Source organism: Sorex fumeus, unplaced genomic scaffold, assembly GCF_029834395.1.
Source record: "Sorex fumeus unplaced genomic scaffold, SorFum_2.1 ptg000072l, whole genome shotgun sequence".
NCBI lineage: Eukaryota > Metazoa > Chordata > Mammalia > Eulipotyphla > Soricidae > Sorex > Sorex fumeus.
The window spans coordinates 19,596,811-19,620,104 of NW_026606129.1; the positions used below are offsets into that span (position 1 = coordinate 19,596,811).

Here is a 23,294-nt window from a genome sequence, read left to right on the forward strand (position 1 = left end):
GAAATAAAGTCAGAAAAGTGGCAAAGTAAGAAATACAAATTCCTTCATTCAACAGAAACATCAATGGTGAGAGGTACCTGGTATATCTTACCCCACCACTTCCCCCACCCTACATTCAGTCAATCATCAAAGTCTGTCAGTCATACTCCGCACCATCTTTCCCTTTCTACTAATAAAGTCATTCCTTGAAAACAACACCATTTTCCTTCCCCCCTCCTCTTTGCAATATTGACATGTATTCCCAAACATGCATGCGCCAAACCACGCTGGCGAATTAGCTCAAGAGTTTTCAAAGATAGGCGATTTTTTGTGGCTATCTCTCTCTTGGAGTTCCTCGCACATTCGTGGAGGTGCTGAACCAGTCGTTCGTATTCCTCATCAATGTTGTCAACAATGGCATCTTCCCATGTTGCCGCAATAGTTCCAAAGAGTTCCCAGTTGGTGGTCATTCTGGGAGTTCTCTTTTTAAACTTTGCAGCCCTTTCTCCCCACTGTGTGAAGTAGAATTTTGCACGAAGGAGACGGTGGTCCGATCCCGTTCGAAATTCGCTCTTCACTCACTACCTGTCTGAATGCAAGGTTCCGTCCCAATGGAAAACCAGCAGAACCGTACTACTGTTCAAGAAGGGAGACATCCATGACATTGGCAACTATCACCCGATCTGCCTATTGTCTGTCATCTACAAGTTGTTCACTCGAGTCATCCTAAATAGTATTGGCAGAACACTAGATGAAGGACAACCATGAGAGCAAGCAGGGTTCCGCAAAGGATTCAGCACCATCGACCATATCCACACGATAACCAAGCTCATAGAGGTTTCTCGGGAGTTCAAGATGCTGCTCTGTTTAACGTTCATTGATTTAAAGAAGGCCTTTGATTCTGTTGAGACGGAAGCGGTCATTGAAGCCCTAGCCAATCAGGGCATTCAAGCCCAATACATCAAGATCCTCCGTGAGCTGTATTGCGGATTCACTACCAGGATCTCACCATTCTACAAAGAAGTGATCGTTGATGTCAAGAGAGGGGTGCGGCAGGGTGATACCATTTCACCGAAACTCTTCAGTGCCACCCTCAAGAACATCATGCGACGACTGGAATGGGAAGGAATGGGAGTGAAGATAGATGGTCGGCAACTACACCACCTCCGCTTTGCTGATGACATTGTTTTAATCTGACACGCAGATTAGATTATAGGGCTGGATAATAGGGCTGGAGCGATAGCACAGCGGGTAGGGCGTCTGCCTTGCACGCAGCCAACATGGCCGACCTGAGTTCGATTCCTCCACCCCTCTCGGAGAGCCCGGCAAGCTACCGAGAGCATTCGATATGCCAAACACAGTAACAACAAAGTCTCCAATGGAGACGTTACTGGGCCCGCTTGAGCAAATCGATGATCAACGGGAGGGCCTTTACTTTACTTTTACTTTATTGTTTTAATAACACCAAACATCAGCCAAGCGGCACAAATGCTGGCCGACTTTGACCGTGAGTGTGGAAAGGTAGGGCTACAGCTGAATCTTACGAAGACAATGTTTATGAGAAACAGCCTCGTTCCTGATGCCCCATTCACTCTCAATGGAACGACCATCTCCGAATGCAACAGCTATGTGTACCTAGGTCGAGAAGTCAACATGACAAATGACCTGGCACCCGAGCTGCGCAGGAGGAAGAGAGCGGCTTGGAACGCCTTCAAGAACTTCCAAGAAATAGCTAAGAGGACGAAGAACCTCCGGCTCCGGGCACATCTCTTTGATTCCACTGTTCTTCCTGCATTAACATGTGCCTCAGAGACCTGGGCCCTACGCAAACAAGATGAGAACACTATTCAGGTCTCCCAAAGAAGAATTGAAAGAGCTATGCTTGGAATATCACGTTTCACTCAAATGAGAGAACGAATCCGGAGTTCTGACATCCGTCGACGATCAAGAATCAGGGATGCTGTCTCATTTGCCAAGGTGTCGAAAATCAGATGGGCTGGTCACGTAATGAGATTTAAAGACGACCGCTGGACTAGAGCTGTTAGCGACTGGATTCCACGGGATGTCAAAAGACCGCGTGGCCGCCCACCTACCAGATGGTCAGACTTCTTCATCAAGATCATGAATGATCAGTTTGAGGCTCTTCATGTTCCCAGAGCAAACAGATGCCATTGGGCTACACTAGCACGCGACAGGGACAAATGGAGACGTTACTGGCGCCTGCTTGAGCAAATCGACGACTAACGGGAAGTTAAGTGATTAAGTTATCAAGTGATATGAAGTGGAGCGCAAATCAGTAGTCTGGCACTAGGAGAGACTCAGATAAAGGACATAAAGGACTTTAAGACGGAAAGACACCTGGGAGAGTTTATGCCCATCCCTTGCCCTGTATAACATCATCTCTTAACAAAGTATAAATCGTAATCTCTGGACCTCATCTTCCATACTTATGTTAAAGTGCAGCTAAAACAAAGTTTTACTCAGACCACCGCTCATATCTTCAACCCTAATAACTTGATAAAAAAATAAAAACTAGTCTCACCAGCCTAGCTGTCCCATTTTATATGCCTACAAGATCCAAAGTCAAAGCTCGAGCAACAATGATTAAATTCCGTGCAAATGCTTTCACCTTTTGCTTTGGGATCACATCCGGAGATGCTAAGGGCTTACTCTCAACTCTGCACTCAGGAATCACTCTTGATGGTGCTAGAGGGACCATTAGGGATGCTGGCAAGTCATGTGTCTTATCTCCTGTACTATCTCTCCAGCCCCAAAGTGCTTGATCTTTTTAAGGCCTTTGAGACTTTACCTAATCTTTTCCTCTCTGCAAAGTCCTTCCACCTCTCTGACCAGTATTTTAAATTTCAAATTATGATTTCTAACTGCTGAAGGCAATCTATAAACCAGAGGTGGAAAGTCTTTTTATCTTAAGGGACATTTGGATATTTGTAGTAGGCCATACAATCCAGAACCATGGACAGCCAACTAGAAGCCAAGAGAAGTCTGCCCCATCATGTACCAGGGCCAGACAGATCACATAATTTCCTTGGCTTTTTATGGCTTTACAGGTCAGAGATACCACTGCCCTGCTATAAACAAAGCAGGGTTAATAGCTCCCTCCTGAACTCCTGCAAAAACATGTGCCACGTTCCACTGAAATTCTGAAATTAATCTACACACACACATACACACACACGCGCGCGCGCACGTGCACGTTCATCCAGTGACATGTGAGAACCATAACACTAAGAACCAAATATTTTCCTATTTTTCATTCACATACATAATATACCAAGTCAGTAAATGCTTTAATGAATCTAAACAGGGATCTTAATATTTGATCTTTAGGGATTTATTTCCCTCCATTGTGGGAGAAAAAAAAGTGAAAGGAATGTTTTTTAGGTTTTTTTGAGGGTCTTTAAGCAAAGTCTTCTTCTAGCTAATCCTGCCCAGGTGCACACATTATTGATGAATGTTACATGCCAGCAATATAGTTTTTGGGTTAGTCAAATGCTTTCAGACCAATTCCCTGGGCCAGTGTGCACTGCTCTGATTCACAGGCAACTGCCTTTCCCGGGACACATTGCCCTCTGGCTTCTAGAACTCTGGCCAGCGGGAAGGGACTGACAGTGATAGAAGGCAGGAGAAAAGGCAGAGTATCTCTCCTCACAGTTACTTCCTGTGAAATCCTTGGCAGAAGCTCTGTCTCTTTCATAACCCCAGTTCCCTCCAGACAATCCCTTCAGCTGTCCCAGCTGCCAACAGGAAGCCCCAGCTATGGCTCGAGCGCAACACAGCCCTGGCTTGTCCCTGGGTAATTCCCCCTTTCCTCATCCAGTCCTAACGGGCGAGCATCAGCGGCGTCCAGATGCCACTCGCCTCTGGTGTGTCTCACAACACTTTGGGTTCTTGGCCATTTCATTACCTGGACACCAATTCCTGGGTGAGCTCTCTTCTGCTAAGAGACCTGCTCCAGTTAAGTTCTGCACGGATATTGATAAATTCTGTTTTAAAATAGAATGCATCCAATAGTGATAACACTTCCCGGTGCATAATACTGAGTGGTATGTGCAAGGGATTATTAGAGCGCTACCTGGTTTCAAATGTGCCTACTGGTCTCCCTTTCTAAACCTATGGGCAACACTGGTGGTTGAAATCTACTGTACTAGAGTACAAAAACGTTCATCTTGAAATGGGCTTATTACATAAAATATTCTGGAGAGGGAGACACACACAGACAGAAAGAACACCGTGCTTTAAATTCTTAAAGAATTTAAAGAATCCACATTTTATTCATATCAAAGTATTCCTCACTGGAATGAAGTCTCTCCTCAGCTACAATGTTTGCCTGAATTAAGTCAATCACTTATAATAAAAATGTCACTTTTAAAAAACTTATTTAGTAGAGGGAAAAATTGGAAAGATTAAGGGATTTGGAGTCACTGCAGGCCAAGACATCTGTTCGGAGGGAAAAAAAATGTTAAAGACCTCCTGTCAGTGACTTATCATTCAAATCCACAAAATTCAGTCCTTTTTCAAGACAAATCCAACTAGACAAATCAGTTCAAAGATATAAATATATATACCTTTAAATATTAATCATATTTCACAAAAATTTTAAGAGCATAAAATATTTACGTTGAAAAGCACTGCTATAAATACAGTAATAAAGATAAAATTTGTAAACAGGTGTAAACTACCGATGATTTATAGGCCTTCTCAACTCCCCTTTCATGTAATCATTATGTGAAATTCCTTAAATAGAACTTGTCCAATAAAATGATTCAGTAATCCCTCACCATCCATAAAATATTTCAGGAAATGAACCACTTCCAGAGCAGAGAGAACATCTATTATTTGTCTTTATTTTACTAATAAATGGTATTTCATAATCTTTCCAAATCTAGTTTGTCCTTAATCTCCAAAGAAATGTGTTAAACAACAATTTGTGAAATTAAATTAAAATGAAAGATCAATTTAAGATTACAGACTCTGGGAGAATGAGAGCTATCAAGATAGGAAGGCATAATGCTAATAATAAGCATGTTAATAACAAGCATTTCTGAACAACTGTGCATTGCCAGATATTTTCTTTAAAGCATCTCATTTTACTTAAACCCTATATGGTAATTTCACTCTAAGGCTGGAAACCCAAAAAGATTACATAATTTTTCCAAGATATATTGTATAGTAACCAAGTATAATAAGTATAGAGTAAAAATAAAATTTGAGATTGTCTTGTCTTGTTCTATTATTTACTCTTCTGTACTTTCTGTGGAAGCATAAGCCTTCTGGGTGATTTCAAACTACAAAAGAAGTGAACCGGAGAATTACTTGTTTTGGCTTGATTTTTACCTTATCAAGGATGGAACTGAGTCTCACCCGTGCAATTTAAGTGGTCTATTACTGACCCGCATCTCTGGCCCCTCTAGTTAATGTTTGTTATTGGATCTGATGCTCTCAAACTTCCACTTTTCTTCCTTGTGGTTTCGGGGCAAACTCCAGCAATGCTCAGGAAAGCATAGAACACTGGAGATGGAACCTGGGGTTCCCACTTTTGACATTAAAAATACAGAGAGAGGGCTGAAGTGATAGCACAGTGGGTAGGGTGTTTGCCTTGCACACGGCCGACCCGGGTTTGATTGCCAGCATCCCATATGGTCCCCCGAGCACCGCCAGGGGTAATTTCTGAGTACATGAGCCAGGAGTAACCTCTGTGCTTCGCTGGGTATGACTCAAAAAATTAAAATAAAATGAAATAATACAGAGAATTTTTAATTAGCATCTATTATATGTCAAAATGATAAAATCCAGCTCCCAGAAGGGCGTGGCCGCATTTGCGGCGACATGACATCTTATAATCTCATTCTTACTTTGGACAACCTGGCAGCCTATTGAATGTAGCCTGCCCACATGGCAGTGTCTGGCAAACTCCCCGTGGCATACCCAATATGCCAAATACCAGTAACAATGATGGGTCTCATTCTCCTAAACCTGGGGCAGCCTTGAATATGGCACTTTTTAAAATCTCAGTTCTAGGACGAAGGAGCCGTTACTGGTGCCTGCTCGAAGCAATCGATGAACAACAGGATGATCATGATCGTGATCTATTATATGTCAAAATGATTCAAGCATTCTAAGAGTCTACTGCCAAAAGTTCTAAAGAATTAACAAAGAACATTTCTCTCTTGGGTCCAAAAGAGCTAAAATGAGATTCACATTACTGAGAACCCTCACCCTGAACAGGGCACAGCTTACATCATAGGCTGATAAGACAGTCTTGTGAGATAAACTGATTAATGAGTTCTGCTTCTCTAATTCATGTCTGATAAAGGGGGCTGAATTCTGAGTTATTATCCTAGTTTCTTTGCAACTTTAGACAGTTGCTTTCTAGTCACTATGCATTCCTTAAAATTCTCTATACTCTTTTTTAAATGCCTGTTCATGGGGTCAGAGATAGAGGAGAGCGGGAGAGCACTTGCATTGCCTGCCTGCAATGGGTTCAATCCCTGACATACCAGAGGGTCCCTGAGTACTACCAAAAAAAACCTGAGTACACAGCCAAGAATAATCGCTGAGCATTGTCAGTTATGGCCCAAATTCCCCCAAATTAAAAGTATATCAATTAAATTGAATTAAAATGCCCATTCCACTGAAGGAATATGAGTAACATCACATATTTGGATGTTATATGAAAGAAATTACATTTACAGCCATTAAGACATGTATACGATGCATTTCATTGTTTGATATATTGTTTAAATGTTGAAAACCCCCTTATATTAGCCTCACAAAAATCACTATCCAACCCACTAAAGAAAGAGTGATATAACTGGTATTTCCTTTCTCTTTGTACCTGAGAAAAAATTAATGAGGAAAAACATATAGTTAGGAGCAGGAATACTGGTCAGTGGTAGAGTCCTTGCTTTGTATGTATGACACCCTGGGTTTCATCCTTGGCATCTCTCCTCCCACTCTTCTCCCTCATTAATTGCTTATATATTAATATATATTGTTTATATATCAACTACTAATTTTAATTGTTATTGTTAATACAATTAACAATATTAACAATTCCTTAGATTTACCTAAAGTACGATGGTTTGAGAAAATTACTTTTATTAGTTTCTGTGTGAAAACGTGTGTGTGTGTGTGTGTGTGTGTGTGTGCGTACACGTGTGCATCTTTCCTGGTAGGGCTTAGGAGACCACATGAGTGCCAGGACTGAACCTAGGTCAGAGCATGCAGAGCATATCTCTAACCCCTGTATCACTATTTTATCAAGGTAAAATGTACGTAACAAAAAGTGCACCATTTTTTATTGTGCAACTCAGTAACATCACAATGTGTAATACCATCATCGCCATCCATTTCCACGAGTTTTCATCAGTAAAATACTTAAAAATGCTTCCCATTTCCAACCCCATAGCTGTGCTAAACACTAACTGGGTTTACACGATGTTTTACAGAAATATACAAAGCAAGGGAAAATAAAAGCTAATTCTTACAAACACATGACACAGATTATTAAATTTCACTGTATTTATTTACTATCCCAAACCTGCAGAGTCTCCTGCCCCCGCGCCTGGCTGTCCTCGCCGGGGCCCCTTGGAGGGGAGCGGGTTGAGTTTTCCTCCCCACCCCGATAAGGGCTCCGGCAGCCGAAGACCTCCAGAACCAGCCACCACCATGCTGAGACCACTCTCCGCACACTGAAGGTACCGGCAGAAGAACAAAGGCACGCGGGTCCTGGGGCCGAGATCTCCAAGCCTACTTGGATTGGGGCTGAGCATCCTCCACCCAGATCCTCCAAATTCCAGTAGGCGGGGATCACACCCACCAACTGGCCCCCTGGCACCGTGTAATCCCATCAACGGCCAAGACTCAGAGACTATAAAACCCAGCTCCCGGAAGCAACATTTTATCATCTCATTCCTACTTTGGACAAACTGTCAGGCTACCGAATGTCACCTGCCCACACGGCAGAGTCTGGCAAACTACCCGTGGCGTACCCAATATGCCAAATACCAGTAACAACGAAGGGTCTCATTCTCCTAACTCTGAAAGAGCCTTGAATATGGCACTTTTTAAAAAAATCTCAGGGCTAGGATGAAGGAGACATTACTGGGGCCTGCTCGAGGCAATCGACAAATAACAATGGACAAATCCCAAACCTAGAGGGGTTTTTTTTGTGTTTGTTTGGGTTTTTAGGGTTGTTGTTTATTTATTTATTTATTTTGGCTTTTTGGGACTACTCCTGGCTCTCCACTCATCAATTACTCCTGACAGTGCTGGGGGGGGTGGGGGGAGACCATATGGGATGCCAGGGATTCATCGCACTCTCAAGGCAAATGCCCTATCTACTGTACTATCGTTCCAGCTCCCAAACCTATAGTTTTACTCCTACCTAGGAAAAAATTTTTAAACTACAAACTCTTTCTAACATAATTACAACATCACCATCATCATCATCACTATCACAGCTAACAATATTAACAATTCCTTAGTTAATAATCAAACTTTTATAAATAATCCACTCAACATGGTAACAAATATTCAAAAATATTCAAATCTACAATTTTTGAATAATTTCTTGTGTAAAAAAATTTTACAAAGGATATTTACTATTCAAAGATTTTTTAAAAATCTACATTTCAAATGAAAATTTTCCACAAAATTCCAGTCACCCACATTGCTAGTCATTAAGAACAAACTACAATATTTTTTTATGCACTGAAAATCTAATAAACTACTTAAAGTGTGATAATGAAGGATTGGGGGTTAAATAACATAAAGTTACCTAGTAAAACTTGCTAACATCACTATTTTACATAATCAACACAAAAAGTAATAATACAAAAGTCTGTCTAGAGGTTTTTTTTAAATGAACTACTAGACAAATGAAAACATCTAAATTGGTTTTAACTAATCCAGTTCCTTTTGGTAGATTTGAATATTATACCTAAAACTCTCTTCAGTTATATAAAAATACCCAGACTAAACCATTAAACTAATCTATTAATAAATTCTACTTAACAGAGAACAGTAGTAATTTCTATTTTTGAGCCCTGACTTTGATTCAGAGTTTGGTACCATGAGATGCATTCACTTTAAAAAAATTTTTTTTTACCTTTTTGAGTAGAAAAGATATAAAACTGGGATATATTCAAATTTAATCAATAATTTTTCACTATTTGCTAGGAATAATTTACTAGTGTATGGAATATAAACAGCAAAAGTTCAAAATATGAATAGAAAGTCATGTATTTACTAGTGCAAAATATATCAATGAGAAAGTGCAATGTTAATGTCCTTTGAAGTTTATAATTTAAAAAATTACCTTCAAGAGGCTGAATCCAACCTTGTTTCCTTCCTGTGGGCCCCGCTGTCCTGCTGGTTGGACCCAAGTGTCATGCCATGACCACCCCATTTAGAGTTTTCACCTGAGGCACCCCTGGAATATCCTGGGAGCATATTGGGAGGTCATAAGGGAAAAATGGTCCTCTCCACTGTAAATTTATCATTCAAATAGCACTGAGGAAAAAGTGTTTCCCAAATAAACAAAAGTTAATTGAGTTTACCATCATAGGACCTGCACTACAATAAATGTTGAAAGGAATTCTTTCACATATAAGAGAATTACAAAAGATCACAAAAACCTTGGGCAATACAATAGACAGTAATGCAAAATGCAACACAAACAAAATTAAATGAGGTAACAAAGCAAAAAGAGGAGAAGAGACAAAATCTAGTTAATAACAATAGTCGGCCAATAGCAGCAAACACACACACACACACACAACACACACACACACATACACACACACGAAAGACTATTTTTATATTGAAAAAGACTATTTATATTGAAAAAAACTATATTGAAAAAGAACTATTATCATGTAACCACAGAACTCTGGAATGGGGAAACAGAAACAGGTTCGATTCCCAGCACCCCATATGGTCCCCTGAGCACCACCAGGGGAAACTTACAGGAGAAAAATAAAATAAAAATAAAAAAAAATAAACAGAAAACAAAAGTTAGATGTGGGGCTGATGGCTCCTGAGTGATATATTGCTGGGCTGGACCATCCAGCCTGCAGAGTTGCCAGGACTACTGTAAACAGACTGAGCACTGATGGGGGTCGGGGGGGTTAAAAAAAATACTAAGAGGCCAGACAGATAATAAAAGCAGGATCTAGCTATAGCTATATCATGCAAGTCAGAGGCCAGAGAGACAGTACAGAATGCAAGGTGTTTACCTTGCATGTGACTGACTAGGGTTCAAATCCCAGCACTTCATACGATCCCCAATTCCCAACAGAAGTGATTTCTGAATACAAAGCCAAGAGTAAGCTCAGAGCTGTCAGGTATAGCCCAACCCTCCCCCAGAAGAAAAAGAAAATAGAAAAGAAACCCACATCAGATCTAAAGACAAAATTTGTAGTGAAAGGCTGAAATACGATATATTTTCAAACTAGTTTTTAACATACCAATGAAAATAAAACAGCAACATAGTAGTATTAGGAGAGTGCAACAAGATCATTTAATTGCATAGAGAATAAAAATTTATATTGTTTTAAAAACTGATCAAACAGACTTGACATATAGAAATTTCCACCCCCAAAAAAGAAATGACTATGCATTCTTCGAATGTATGAAAGATTCTCTAGGACAGACCCTATGGTGACTAAGGCACAAAACAAATCTCAGTGAATATATACAGGGTGACATCAGATAAAGCTAATTTTCAACAACAGTATGAATACAGAAATCAATCACAAAAGAAAATGTAAAAATCTCAGATATGTTTCTGAATACTGAATCAAACAAGAAAAAATTAAGAGAAAATAACTAACAATGAAAATGAAGTCTAGCAAATCCTACAGGAATCAGCAGAAGCAGTATTAAGTAGGAAGTTCAGAGCAATATAGGACCACATCAACAAACAACAAGAGATTTATATAAACCATCTGAATTTATCCAAAAATAAATTAGAATGAGAAAAAAATAAAAACAAAGATCAATAACAAGAAATAAAAATTCAGATCATTGATTTTTAGAACCTGAAATCATATAAATAAATCAAATAGAAACCAAAATGACTGAAAAAAAGCCCAAAGGATGATATAAAGGATAAACAAAAACCAAGAGTTAGTTTTTTTTAATAAACTCAATTGTTAATCTCAAAAAGGCTCACTGAAAAATAAGGAGGAGGGCTGGAGCATAGTACAGCAGGTTAGGCCACATCCCTTGCATGCAGCAGGCGTAGGTTCTGTTATCCAGCACCCCATGCTCCCCTGAGCCCTGCCAAGAGTGACCCGAGTACAGGGCCAGAAGTAAGCTCTCAGCTGCGTGTGGCCAAAAAATAAATAAATAAAATCTTTTTTTTTAATTGAAGCACCATGAGATAGTTACAAAGCTTTGATGTTTGAGTTTCAGTCATACAATAATAGAACATGCATACCTCCACCAGTGCACATTTTCTACCACCAATGTCCCCAGTATCCACCCCCGCCATTCTACAATAAAAGGCCCTCCCGTTGATCATCGATTTGCTCGAGCGGGCCCAGTAACGTCTCCATTGGAGACTTTGTTGTTACCGTGTTTGGCATATCGAATACGTCACAGGGAGCTTGCCAGGCTCTGCCGTGCGGGCGAGATACTCTGTGCTATCAAGATACCGCTGTGCTATCGTATATTAATAAAAATTTAAAGCAAAATAACTTTCCAAAGCACAGCAGGTAGGGCGTTTGCCTTGCACGCAGCCAACATGGCCGACCCAAGTTCGATTCCTCCGCCCCTCACGGAGAGCCCGGCAAGCTACTGAGAGTATCTCGCCCGCATCTTATCAGAACTTTTTTTTTTATGACATCTTATTGTCTCATTACTACTTTGGAAAAACTTGCAGGCTATCGAATTACTACTTTGGAAAAACTTGCAGGCTATCGAATGTAGCCTGCCCACAGGGCAGAGTCTGGCAAACTCCCAGTGGCGTACCAAATATGCCAGATACCAGTAACAATGAAGGGTCTCATTCTCCTAAATAGCCTTGAATATAATCTCAGGGCCAGGATGAAAGAGACGGTACTGGGGCCTGCTCGAGGCAATCGACGAATATTTACTCCTGGGCATCTGCTTTCTTGACTCAGTTGCCCTTAGTTCCTAGCCCCTCAAAAGCAGGGTCCCGACAAGGGACTGAATGGACCTAGTGCAAGTTGTGAGTCACCCTGGCATCAAAATGGGCCAGGTCAAAGCACCACAATACTCAACGGTAAGTTGAGGGCATGATCACGGACAAATGTGTCATGATCCAAAAGTAACAAGTACCCTGCTGGAGTTAGGAAGACAAACCTGGCCTGAGGACTGTGGTCTGAAATATAAGTGAGATGTCCTCAGGAAGAACCAAACTTTAAATTTATATCTCTAGTGATAGGACAGTGGTAGGGCATTTGCCTTGCGTGCTGCCGGCCCGGCTGAGCCAGGTTCAATTCCTCTGCCCCTCTCAGAGACCCCGGCAAGCTACTGAGAGTATCTCGCCTGCACGGCAAAGCCTGGCAAGCTAACCGTGATGTATCTGATATGCCAAACACAGTAATGACAAGTCTCACAATGGAGACGTTAGTGGGCCCACTCAAGCAAATCAATGAACAACGGGAGGACAGTGCTACAGTGCTACTGTGCTCATACAGAATGATATTGCTAGAAATAATTAGAAGTAGATTTACTGCAACTATGTGAGTGGATTACTAGCTGAAGGAAGGAAGGGATACACCCTCCCTCATTGGGATCCCACCCTTGAGCAAATCTCCAGAGTAATCTCTTTAGATGAGATTTTATCCTTGAGTTAATCTGATTTGTTAATGTTTAACCCACCTTTGTATCACCACCCTATGTGATTGCTATATAAACTAAGACTGTAAGAGCGGAGGGGGCAGAGTCAGATCCAGAGGCCGGAAGGAGAATGAGGGGGAAGCAAGAAGAATGAAGGGGGCTCAAGAGAGAGAAGCAGAAGGGGAATGGAGATTGGAAGAAACTACAATTGATCCCGAACTTTCTCGGGAGTTCAAGACGTCACTCTGTCTAACGTTCATTGATTTAAAGGATGCCATTGAGTCTGTTGAGATGAAAGCAGTCATAGAAGCCCTAACAAAACAGGGCGTTCAAACTCAATACATCAGGATCCTCCATGAGCTGTATTATGAATTCACTACCAGGATCTCACCATTCTACAAGGAAGTGATCATCGACGTAAAGAAAGGGGTTGGGCAGGATGATACCGTTTCACCGAAACTCTTCAGTGCCACCCTCAAGAACATCATGCGACGACTAGTGGAATAGAATTGAAAGACCAAAAATAATCTCCACATGTGTAGACTAATAATTTACACCAAGGAATTAAGACCATACATTAGAGGAAGGAAACTCTCTTTAACACAAGAGGCTGGGAAATGAGAACAAGCACATGTGGAAAAATAAAACCAACTTGTTACTTAAAACCATACACAGCCAAATATCTTTCTCAGTGTTAAAATTTGTGCACCTTGTATCAATTGTACAATACTTGGGTTTGATCTTTGGCACCATTAAAAAAAAGGTAAATGAATGAAACCATACAGAAAAATTAAGACCTGAAACCATAAAATACACATCAGAAAACAGGCAGTACATGCGAACATCAACCATAGAAATGGCATTGGCAATGCAGTTCCAAAAACAAAAAACAAAATAAAACAAAAAACAAAAGCAGGGTCGGGGAGATAGGATAGGACTGCACATAAGGCACTAGTCTTGTATGTAGCCAACCCTGGCTCAATTCCTGATACCACATATGTTTCCGTCAAGCACCGACAGGAGTGAACTACCAAGTGTAGCCCAAAACCCAGAAGAAGAAAATAAAAGAGAACAAAAGCAAAATTGAACGCTACTACATCAAACAAAAAACCTGGCCCAATGAAAGAAACCACTCTCCAAACAGAAAGGCTACCTAGGGGCAGGCAGACAGCAAAGGGATCAGGGGTGCAGGCTGTATCTGCATGAAACCCCAGATGCATCCCCAAAGCCCCTCCAGGTACTACCAGGTATGGCCTGAAAGGTGCCAAAGCACCCCTGGGGTAGCTCTGTTCATCCCTGGTACCGAAGAACCCAAAAAGCAATGCACCCCCAGGCCCTAGCAATACACAACCCACTCCCAGCCCAATTGGTTGGGTACTGCCAGAAGTGGCCCTGGGCCCTCCTAGGAACTAGCTGAAAGGCCCCTCACATCCGAAAAATAGGACCCAAGGGCTAGAGTGCATGTTTGGCATGTGGAGATAGGGAGTATCCCATTTCTATATCCAGCAACACATGGTCCCCAAAGCACCATCAGGAAGGGGTCCAGAGCAATGCACCAGGAATAGCTCCCTAGCAATGACAGGTAAGCACAGCTCCCACCCTCCACTGCCAAAAAAAGGTTCCAGATGATTCCATAATACCACTCCAAGATATTTATTCAAAGAACATGAAAATACTATTTTGAAAGACATGCACCCATGTTCACAGCAGCATTACTCACAATAGTGAGTAAAGTAAAGTAAAGGCCCTCCCATTGATCATTGATTTGCTCGAGCGGGCCCAGTAACGTCTCCATTGGAGACTTTGTTGTTACTGTGTCTAGCATATCGAATACTCTCGGTAGCTTGCCGGGCTCTCCGAGAGGGGCGGAGGAATCGAACTCGGATCGGCCATGTTGGCTGCGTGCAAGGCAAACGCCCTACCCGCTGTGCCAGAGAAACTAACAATAGTCAAGACAGGAAATTGTACATCTGCAAGTGACTGAATAAAAAATTGCTCAAAAACCCAGTGGAATATTACTCAACTGTTTAAAAAAAAAAGGAGAGAAAGAAAGAGAAAATAGAAATCTTGCCTTCTATAACTACAAGGATAAAACCTGAGGTAACTGTATAAAATAAGAGCATAAACAACAAGTGCCATATGGTTTCTCTCACATACAAAACATGAAAAACCAAAGCTAAAATGAAAGTTAACCCAAAATGTGAAAGAAGGTCTTATCTAGGATTTAAAGATATAAGAATAAAAACAACTTTTTCAATAGATTGAACAAAAGCAATAATTTATGATGCTTTCTTCTAGAAAGGTTGGGGGTTAATACATTTATAAACTACAATAAAAATTAGGATAAAAATTGATATGTATTGGGGCTGGAGTGACAGCACAGCGGGTAGGGCGTTTACCTTGCATGCAGCTGACCCGGGTTTAATTCCCAGCATCCCATATGGTCCCCCGAGCATCGTCATGCACTCCTAAGTTCATGAGCCAGGAGTAACCCCTGTGCAAAGCCAGTTGTGATCCCCCCCAAAAAAAGGTATGTATTTAAGACAATTTGACAAGATAAAAATAGACCCAAAAGGTGAAAAAAAATCTATTTTATAACACAAAGAAAAATTATAAAAGTAAAATTAAGAATTACATGCATAAGAAGACAATATATGAATAATAATAGAAAAATAAAGATAGCTCTTCGCAAGCTACATTAGCATGAGAACACACATCCCAAAAAATCCGGTCCAATAATTTTGTAAGAACAATCTAAAATCATAAAAATTAGTTATTTAATAAGGAAAAAATAAAATTTTAAGTTTTCACCTTATGTCCTATTTTTATTTTTTTAAGTAATATCACGAGGCTAAACTTTTAGGCAGTAATCAACTCATTTATCAATTCTATAGTTTTTCGATTTGCTGAATCTCTAATGGATTAAACATAGCCACAAAGTTTTTAATCACTCAATTTATCAGCGGATGAAGATTAAATGTAGTTTAATCTCCTGCGGGTTGTGGGCTGACTCTGCTTAACCAACAGAACACTAGAAGAAATGCTCATCAGCTTTAGGCATAGCCTTTTTAAGGGAACTAGATGCTTCCACTTCCTATCTCTTATCAGCACTAGGTCTTATGCAGGGAGACGGCTGGACCTTGCAACAGATGGGCCCCCGGCTTGGGTAGCCTAAGTCATGATGTTCTCAGCACTGCTCTGCCCAACCACTATCACATTGCCAGGCCCAAGCACCTAAACAGTCACGTGTGCAGAGTACCACTGGGAGTGACCCACGATTCCCCCATATCCATGAGGTTAGTCATCTCTGACTCCAATAGCTTGAGAGATAAACTACCCCCATCAAGTTCTTTATAAATTATAAAACCAGTTATAAATAATGCTGCGGTCTAAAGCTAGCAAGTTTTGAAACAGTTTATCACACAGCAATTAACAAATGTAGTAACTTCTTTACTATGTCCTCTGTAGTGCCCCAGCACTTAGTTACTAGTCTACAATTCTGACCATGTATTTCATGAAGCGTCTCATTTTGTTAAGGTTTCCACCACAGTGATTTGCTGTTATGAAGGAACCCAGGTTTAATGAGTGTTTTGTCACATCTTTTGCAACTTAAAGGATAGTCACTGATCAGGGCATTTTGTTGCCCACAGTTTTAGTGACAAGAAAATAGGAATGGTAGTGGGTGTGATCGGGACTGCTTCCCAGACTGAAGTAAAGCATCTTCCTCCTGCTAAAATTAAAAGGAAGTCAGAGGAACCACACCAAGAACAAGGTTGGTAACTTCCCTCTCCTCTCCTGCTCTCCCACCTTCCATATCCCCTGGTCAAGTCATAAACTCCTAGTGAATTCCACTACACCATTTTGAAAATTACATCATTTATATCATTTAGCTTGGTGAACTCTTTGTTGTTGTTGTTGTTGTTGTTGTTGTTATTTTGGTTTGGGGGCCTCACCTGGCAGTGCTTGGGGCTTAGTCCCAGCTCTTCACTCAGAAATTACTTCTGGTGGGCTCAGGGGACCACAAGAGATACCAGGGATCAAACCAGGATCAAGAGCCATACAAGGCAAATGCCCTACCAGTTATATTATTGCTCTGGCCCCAGCGAACATTAAATAGACCAGAGAAAGGTAGCCTGAAAACTCACAACAAGGAGTAGAAAATTACACCACCTGACCAGAAAAAGAAAATAGTGAGAGTAAATACAGCAAGCAACCAAACCCAATGTTACACAACCTGATCTCTGTATTCAATCAATCTTCCTTTTCAATTTCTACCAAACCACACAGAAAGAAAAAAAATCTTGAAATTCTACAGAGACAAAAGGCAAAACTTCAGCAAGTTTTGTTTCTTATCAGAACTTCTTTTGACAGAAAAGTGAAATGAGAAGGTTTTGAGCTAGAAGGATACGTAGAGACTTTTAGCTCCAGGAGCTATAAGATAGTATAATCTGAATGATCTAGCTCTAGGGGTGAAAGTTTGAGGTCAGGGTGCCAGCATGAAGGGGTTCTGCTAAAGGACCATCTCCTAGACCGTAGACTGCTGACTTCTTGTCCTATCTTCATACGCCAGAGAGAGGAGGCAAGGTGTCTAGTGACTCGTAGATGAGCACAAATCCCATCACTGGAAAACCCCTCTCGTGCGCTAATCAGAACCCACCAAAAAGCCTTGCCTCCCTAATACCATTACATGGAGGGATGAGGAGAAGCAGGATTTCAGCAGATAAGTGAGGGGAGGAAGTATTTATTCAATCCCTAAGAAGATCAGTTGCTGAACTTAATTCCAGAGAGCTTAAGACCCTTTTGAGAACTTCGTAGATCAATTCACATTTCCACCATGTCAAAACACCCATATTAAGGGGCCAGGAATATAATTCTAACGGCCTGAGCAGACATGCTACATGCTGTGTTGACTCCCCTCACTTCCCTACAATGGCCTTGGTGGTCCCTAGTACCTCTGAGCTTGAGTAATATAATATCATCAGACCAAGAAATGAACCATTCAGCTTCATCTTAATGAAGAAAAATAAACCCAATTTAATTAGTGCAGTAGAGTGAGACAGAAACAGTGACACCATCTCCGGTCAACTCATTCTGTCCCACAACGCCACCATAGATCCAAAGTAGCCAATCTATTATTTCATACTGCAAGACATGAGATGCAACAGTGTCAATGGCTGGAGCTAGAGTACCAGGTAGCTACTGAAAAATCTTCAAAGAGAAGGGCCAGAGAGGTGGTACAGTGGATAGGGCACTTGTCTTGCATGCAACCCACCCAGGTTCAGTCCCCAGCACCACATATGCTTCTCAAGGTTACTACAAACAATCCCTGAATATAAAGCCAGGAGTAAGCCCTGAGAACAGCAGGAAATCACTTGTAGAAACCTTGACAAAATGATACACTTCATAAAATACAGTCAGAATTGTAGACTAGTAACTGAAAATTTTAAAATAATTCTTTCACTGCATCACCAAAGAATCATTTATTCTACAGCCTTACTTCCCCTTTTTTTGGAAGATCTAGACTAGCAAAAAATATTTATTCATACTTCATTCTCCAAAGCGATGAACACTAGCAATTTGAATTTTCATTCAAAAAATAAAACCTTTTTTTTTTTCTTGGCCCATATAGTGTTATACCAAAATTAACAGGGCCATTTCAATTAAGTTACTCAAACATTTTCTTTATGTGGCTAGAACACCGCCTGGTAACCACAGTAAATCATAACATCAAACACTTGATAGCATTTACTATATGCCAGGCACAACCTAAACATTAAATACAATACATATCAAATACACATGTTGCTATTACGCTCTTGGTTTGAAAAATGAAGCACTATAAGTCTAAGTAATTGACCAACCTGGCATAATAATGGCCATCACAATAAGGAGACTGAGCTTTGAGAAAACAGGAACTTGTATACATTATTTCCTTTTCAAACTTATATAATGGATGAAGACTCCTGGAATCTCACAACTTTTCCCCACCCCAACACTCTCTTTCTTCTGTCTTTCCCCTATGCGAACAACTGTCCTCCCCTTTATCATCTCATTTCTCAGGTTCTGGTCCACACAGTATATATGGCTATCCTACTCATCCACAGCAAAAGACACTTCTTATCTTTCTTTGTGTGTTTGGGGGGTAGGGGGGAGAAGAATGGGGGGAGAGGCAGGGCACACTCTGTAGTGCTCAGAGCTGCTGGTTGTGCTTGGGAGACCATAATGACACTGTGTATTAAACCCAGTCCATCTTGGCAAGTACCCTACCCATTGTGCCATCTCTAAGACATCTCTAAGACCAGGTGAACAAGCCACCATTCCTCAGACTGATGCTGGTTAAAAAAAAAAAATAGCTTTCATTGGTGTGAGATGAATGAGAATGGGTGAAGACAAGTGACCAAAGCAAAATGTTCTCAACTTTTAATAATAATAAGCCTTTGTTCTTTGGCTTTTTTTTTTGCAGGGCTAAAATATAATAATGACCAATGCTTAACTTTTTATTTTCAATTGTCCCTACAGGCCAAATAAAAAGTAACCCAGCAACTCCTGTCTCTCGATCCTAAATGTTAAGCTAACAAGAGCATAAATCTACCATGAGTACACTGGGGTGAAGGACCAAGTGGTGAAAGACAGACACAGACAGGAAATAAGGAACTGAAAACTTTCAGGTCAAACAGAAGCAGATACTTCTTCCACTTTTAACAGTGACAGAGAAACTCAGGCGTCTGGTGCAGTAAACAAGCAAAAATTGAATATATATATGTGTGTGTATATATATATATATATATATATATATATATATATATATAACCTCGTTCTCTTTCAGAAAACATCATGAAGCACTGAGTATTTATTTTAAAGCACGGGCTTGATCTTCAAGCAAATGTTCTCCTCTGTACACCTATCTCGCTTACTTGTCTCTGATTCTTTGCTTCTTCAACTCTGTGAAAGCCCATATATTCAAGAGAATATACCTTCTCTTGAAGGTATATTCCTTTCTTTCCCCTCACATCTAAGTTTCAATAAAAAAAAAGACTGCTTCACATGAAAGAAAAAAAAGGAAAGAATAAATGAATGAATGAAAATAAGCAAGTTGTTTAAAAATGGCAAACTTGAATTTTAAAAAGATGGGAAGGCCAGGCCTGTGGCTCAAGTGGCAGAGCACACACTTGGCATGTTCATGGTCTGGGTTCAACTTCCAACACTGCCAGTCTACCATCAACCACCGTTGGGACAAGCCCTCCCAAGAGAAACCCAACATAAAAGGTAATACTACACAGTACTGGTCTACAGAGTACTGGAAAAATGTGGTTTTTGAAAGCATTTCTTACAAAAATGCAGCCAAGAAACTACTATCACTTGCATGAACACGAGTCAACCACCCAGATTCCCCACAACCCCTCCCTCCACCGTGGTGGCTGTGTACACCTGAGTGCGTGACTTGCAGCCACACTCGGCCTCAGTTCCCATCAACTGTGATGAATGAGTTCAATTCAACAGAGAGCTGACAACAATGCCTGGCACTTCCCTTCAGAACTACTGCGTAGAAATTCAGCAACAGAAAAAGGGCTAGAAAGACAGATCAGAGTGATGGAGTATGTGTCTGCCATGCCCAAGGCCCAAAATTCAATCCCAGCACAGCTTGGGGGAGCAGGAGTGCCAACCTTACCCAGCCAAGTCTCCACACCAGAAATAAAAGGGGCTTCCCCCAACACCCACTGTCAGTACAACTGGGGAAAGGCACCTCATCTGAAAACTAATAAATCAGGTCTCGAGTGAAAACTATCAAAGCCACAAAACTAAGAGCAGTTGGATCTTCTGCTTCCCTAGCTTTTAGAGTGAGACCAGTTTTATGTACATCGAAGGAGGAAGTTTATGTGGGACATTGAAACATTTCAATCTCGCTTCTTCATAAGTTTTATAAAGGGGGACTCCCAAAGAGAGAGCACAGCAGATAGGGCACTCGCCTTGCACTTGGGCAGACCTGGCTTCCATTCCCACCCTGAACGCAGAGCCAGGAATAGACCCTGAGTACAGACAGGCATGTTCCAAAAACCAACAACAAAAGCAAACAAAAAAGTTCGATTAGGAAACACTTGGAATCAAGTGGGAACACACTCAACAGGGAGAGTCCCTAGGCCGTTTTACAAATTTGCTTCCAAGGCTGGGGAATGCACCCCTCAACTAAGGCCACGTTAGAACAACAGAGCAGACAACTTTTTTTCAGGCCAGCAATGCAATTAAACACAAATGATTCATGTCCAAACATCTACAGTTGAAAAAAAAAAAAACAACTGTGCATAGCTGTGCAAGTCTTTCCACCAGAAGTACACCACGGACCTAAGGAAAATGGAAAGGCTAAGTGATACACCAGCCACAGAGGTAGACACGATTTATAATCAGCACTCTCTTAGGAGTAGGAACAGATCTCCCATTTTGCCATCCTTCCACTTGGGTGCCAACCAGGCCGGCTCACTCCACACGAGAGCTCCACCAGGCAAATTTTCTCAGTTTATCTCATCCTCTGGCCTTCTCCCGGGCCACCTCTATAACCCAGTGTGAATTTTAATTAAAAGGCACTTGATTCATTGACACAGCCGTTTTATTTCTTAGCACAAAGGTAACCGACATCCTCAGGACTCAAGAATGACTCCTCATCCAGGAGTATAAAACGCAGACTATAAAACCGCATCAGATTACTGAATCAGAATTTGCATTTTTAAACAAGAACCCCAAAGATTTCTCTGCACGATAAAGTTTGAGTAGCACAGCTCTATTTAACTTTACTGCAGTTATAAAAATTTCAACTGCTCAAGTTTACATTTGAATTTTGAGATAGGTATGAAAATCACCAAGAGAAAGAACCAGAAAAAGATAATTAAGAGAAGTAACCATATAAATTTTACCACTGGTATGAAAAATGCTCAAAGGTTTATTTTCAACCATACCTAAATCCAATGCTTCCTACCTCCAGTGACTATTTTGTACAAAAGCCCAATAGTTTGGGGTAAAATCTGTTGAACGAAATAGTACAAAAGAATAACTGGATCTACACATTTCAGCGCAACCCGCCCGGACTAAATTTTAGGGCTTAATTCAAATCTCAGGATTGAATTCAATTCAGAGTTGACTCTTTCCAAAAGGCCACTAATCAAGTAAAAAAAAAAAAATTTAAAGATGCAAACTAAATATACATCATTTCGAACCTGAAACTAACGCTACTGAACGACCCCCTGGTTTCCTGGGTCATAGGCAGCAGGAAAATGATTTGGGAGGTTGGCGGTTGCTTTTTCCAGGAAACGTGGGGGGCGGGGGGGCGAAGGGGGGCGGGGGAGGGAAGAGCAGGAGGTTCATCAACTTTCACTCTGCAAAGTTCTTCCCTCCTGCAAGGCCTCAACGTGCGTGGTGCACACAGGTGAATGAACTGCAGCCGCATTGCATTGGAACAAGGTCACGTTTCTCTCCTCCTCCAAGATTAAATAAAAAAAAAAAGTTTGTCTCTCCAGGCTGCTTTGGAGGCGGGGGAGGATACGAAGCTTTGGGTTTCCCAGGCCCGCTCCGCTTCCGGCCTGAGAAGGAAGCGGCCACCTCGGGTCCCTCCGAAATGAACTGGGAAGTGCACCAAGTCGGAAGTTGAGCCCCAGCCCGGACCCCAGGCGCTGCCCTCTCGCTGCAGCCGGCCTGGACCACCCCCCTCCCCCCGCCGTCCTCCCCGCGGAGGAGAGGCAGGCGGGCTAGGGATGCGCAGCCCCCCACGCCCAGCCCTCCTGCCCCCTTCCCCCCGCCCCCCCAGGCCCATCCAAGGGAGCGCACAGGCTGGTGGAGGGGGGGAAGGGAGGTGCGGGTCGCCCTCCGCGGCGGCGGCACCCTCAGGCCTTCCCGGGGGTGGGGGTGGCAGCGGCGGCGGCCACGGCGGCGCGAGGGGGGCGGCGGGGCTGGTCCAGAGAGGCTGCGGGGAGCGACTGCACGGACGGGGGCTGCACTGGAGGACGGCGGAGGCTCTGGGGGGGGGGGGGGTTGGGGGCTGCTCCAGCATCAGCATCATCGCTAGTTTGTTTTTACCTGTAGCGCAGAAGGCTTCCCCAGCTCCTACTCCCTGAATCTGAATCTGAATCCTCCTCCTCCTCCCCTCCTCTTTTTTTTCCCTCCCCTCTCTCTCTCTCTCTGTCTCTGTCTCTCGCCAGGCGCTCGTGGAACCGCTCGGGTCCGGCCCGACCAGAAAGAGAACAGGGCGGGAGGGGCTGGCGGCGCGGTGACCAGCGCGCACGTGACCACGCTCGCGCCGTAACGGCGGCCGCCTCCCGCCGCGCGCCCGCCCCGCGCTCCACCTCTACTAACCCCGCCAGTCGCACGCACGCGCACACACACACACACACACGCGACACGGACCCCCGGACTGCGCGCGCGCGCGCACACACACACACACACACACACACACACACACGCGCGCGACACGCGGCCCGGCCGCTGCTGCGCAGGCGCCC

General features: G+C 42.3%; 1 protein-coding gene across 1 annotated transcript in view; it reads right to left on the reverse strand.

Annotated features, from left to right (window-relative positions):
• The window catches only part of TBC1D5 (TBC1 domain family member 5), a 568,371-nt gene extending 545,402 nt beyond the window's left edge, over window positions 1-22,969 (reverse strand). The window contains exon 1 of the mRNA XM_056129598.1: window positions 22,873-22,969. The gene's annotated coding sequence lies outside the window, so the exon portion shown is untranslated. The remainder of the gene's footprint in view (window positions 1-22,872) is intronic.
• Window positions 22,970-23,294: the final 325 nt, after the last annotated feature.